The sequence below is a fragment of the Anguilla anguilla genome, chromosome 3, assembly GCF_013347855.1.
Source record: "Anguilla anguilla isolate fAngAng1 chromosome 3, fAngAng1.pri, whole genome shotgun sequence".
Taxonomy (NCBI): Eukaryota; Metazoa; Chordata; class Actinopteri; order Anguilliformes; family Anguillidae; genus Anguilla; species Anguilla anguilla.
Window position 1 is genome coordinate 6,203,618 of NC_049203.1, and position 3,133 is coordinate 6,206,750.

Consider the following 3,133-nt stretch of genomic DNA (forward strand, 5'->3'; position numbering starts at 1 on the left):
TTGAGGCGGTCCTTAACAATTAACACGTTTTTGTGTTTGAAAGTCGACCCACACACCTGCCTCTTGTCGAATAAAAGTTTGATCAGGGTTTATTAAGTGCATTATGCATTCGCCAACCTGGTTGTTGTGCTGAGCATCCCGAAATGGCCAGCGAGTGGTGCTGTCATGGATCGCACTCCGGCACCATCGGGCCACGAGGCACCAAGCGATAAGAGCATTTTAGCGCGCGCAAGAGAGCTTTCACCGGACCGGACTCTTACCTGCGGGGGCAAGTGACAGACGACTTCTCCTTTTAAAGAAATTTCGCGCAAGCTGTGACTCACCAATCTCACATAGGCCATCTGGCTGGAGACTTTTTTAATTGTGCCTTGAGCCTTATTTATTTATTTATTTATTTATAAAATTTATTTATTTATTTATTTATTTATTTATTTATTTTTTTTTTTTTTTTTGGGGGGGGGGGGGGAGATTAAAAAAAAAAGATTATCTGAAAGTCACCTTGCAACGTACGTAGATGTTTTACGTTTCTATTAATACCTATTTTGTACGGTGTTAATTAATGCAATCACTTGCACAGAAGTGCTATGAGCGCAATTAATACATTGCCATGGCTCATTGTGTTAGCCTACATGTTGAATTTTAGGGCAACAGTTGTCTCGTTTTGGTTTAAATTTATAACTGAATTAAATAAACTGGTGATATAGTAAGTTTGTATAAGGGATCACGCTATAGGATCACGATATAACGCAGACTGCACCAGTAGACAGCCAGCTGGGTGGCCAGGCCTACATTTATAGTATAAAAATATGGAAGCACTCTATTCCGCTATCGACTGTAGTCGACGCAAATTCATGTAAAAGAGAGTAAAATGTACAAGTATTTTAAAGCGTCTGTGATTTTCTGGTCGGTCCACGTTACCTCTAAATGTAAACCAAGTGATGCTTCAGTGTGCCATAAAATTGGCCAGCCTAGGCGTTTACGTACGTTTACAACAGTTATGGAATGGAATCAACTGGGATCCATTCACGTTATTTCATGTGTAATTTTTAAATATTTCCGCTAGATGCCGCCAGAGTCCAGCTTTAAGGCACAACGAAACCAGTACAGCCATTTAATTTGAAGTGAATTAGAATGAATTCGTGTAACTGAAGTGCTTTTAGGTAAAATTGTTATTTGTAGTACGTTCTTCAAAGCCAGTTCATACATTTCTGTGAAAATTATTGGATACTCTATTGTCAGGTAAATTTATGCATGTAAGTAATTAAGAGCTGTTTTTGTACACATCATCCTCCTGTATAGAGTTGGATATTTGCTGCAGTTGTCCGGGTTTGGCTCTTTTCTCGGATATAACAAGAGTGCGTCGCCTGTGGCTCAAACCTGGAAACTTTCTGTTGTCAGTTTAATTTCTGTTAGCCTCCCTGAGCATCTACGCATTTCAGAAAATCAGCTGGACGGTGCTTTGTCACACAAGGGACCCATTAAAAGCCTGTGTCGGAAGCAAGATGAGCATGACTCATTGTGAGGTCATTGTGAGTCAATTATGCCTCACGTACCATCTTTGTGCCACAGTGAATATTCATATTAATGCGCTAAAGTTTTATTTATTTATTTATCTTTAAAAAAAGAAAAAAAGAAACAAGCTCTAAAAACAGCATTGTAGGTTTTTAGGCTCCCAGAGATTTGGGGGAGGGGCATGGATTGGGCAACAGAGAAAGATTTATTATTATTATTATTATTATTATTATTATTATTATTACCAGGGTGACTTTGAGTTCTGACAGTTTTACATTCCACAGTAGGTGTCGCGTGTTTCACCAGTAATGCTCTGGTTCCATGGCCAAGGGCACAAAACCAGAAAGGCCTTGCCTGTAAATGGATGCTAAATGGACTGCATTTATATAGCGCTTTTATCGAAAGCGCTTTACAATTGATGCCTCTCATTCAGCCATTCACACACACACACACACTCACCGCCAAACAACCGCTCTTACCTCCTGAGCTATGTCGACTGACCTGTACCTCTGACTCTGTCCAAACCAGATCAGCCTGGTCTGTCCCGTACCCCTGACTCTGTCCAAACCAGATCAGACTGGTCTGTACGGTACCCCTGACTCTGTCCAAACCAGATCAGACTGGTCTGTACCGTACCCCTGACTCTGTCCAAACCAGATCAGCCTGGTCTGTCCCGTACCCCTGACGCTGTCCAAACCAGATCAGCCTGGTCTGTCCCATACCCCTGACTCTGTCCAAACCATGTCAGCCTGGTCTGTCCCATACCCCTGACTCTGTCCAAACCAGATCAGCCTGGTCTGTCCCTTACCTCTGAGCCTACCCAAACCAGAACAGCCTCAGTGTGCATAAAATTATATATAGGGCAAAATATTCTATTGCCCTCTGACCTAATTAACACTGAAAAAAATACTACTTCTTCAATACATATACACACACCAAGGATATTTTATACTGTATATACTGTGTGTGTGTGTGTGTATTTGTTTGTGTTTGTGCATATCCTCTTACACTGAATGGTGCCCTTCCGCCCACTTGATCAGACACACTGAAACAACAGGTTTTTGTGCTGTAAATGAAATTGCATGAAAGCCGAAATTTTAAATTCTGTGCTGTGTTCCAAACAAAAAACTAATTTCAGCTTGTGTCAGTCCTGTAGCTTCGTGCATGTAAGTAATATGCAATTACAATTATATAACAGTCAAAAGCCATAATCTGAACCAGATTTTTTTTTCTGGGTGACTTGAAATGAATCTGTAGTGTGTTATATCATCCCAGTGGTGCCTGATTATACGCAAGTTCAACGTTTGGAAAACGTGAAGGCCTTCATCCATGGGAATGCGGATGCCTCCCCCACCAGTATGGACACACACATCCGACCCATTCATTTTTTCTCATCTCCTAGTCTTGGGCAATTTCATATACTTACTGTGCTTAACAGATCCAGTTCTTAGGGGATAAAATGATCAAGTCCGGGTAGGTCGTCATGCTCACTGGTTTGTGAAGAAACATGGCAGAAATTAAAACAAGTAAACAAATTTTTGAAAACCTGTATATTGCCACGAAAGAGAGATATACAGCAAGAACTACCAACATTAATGGTGACTCTGTAGAGCTATGTTCT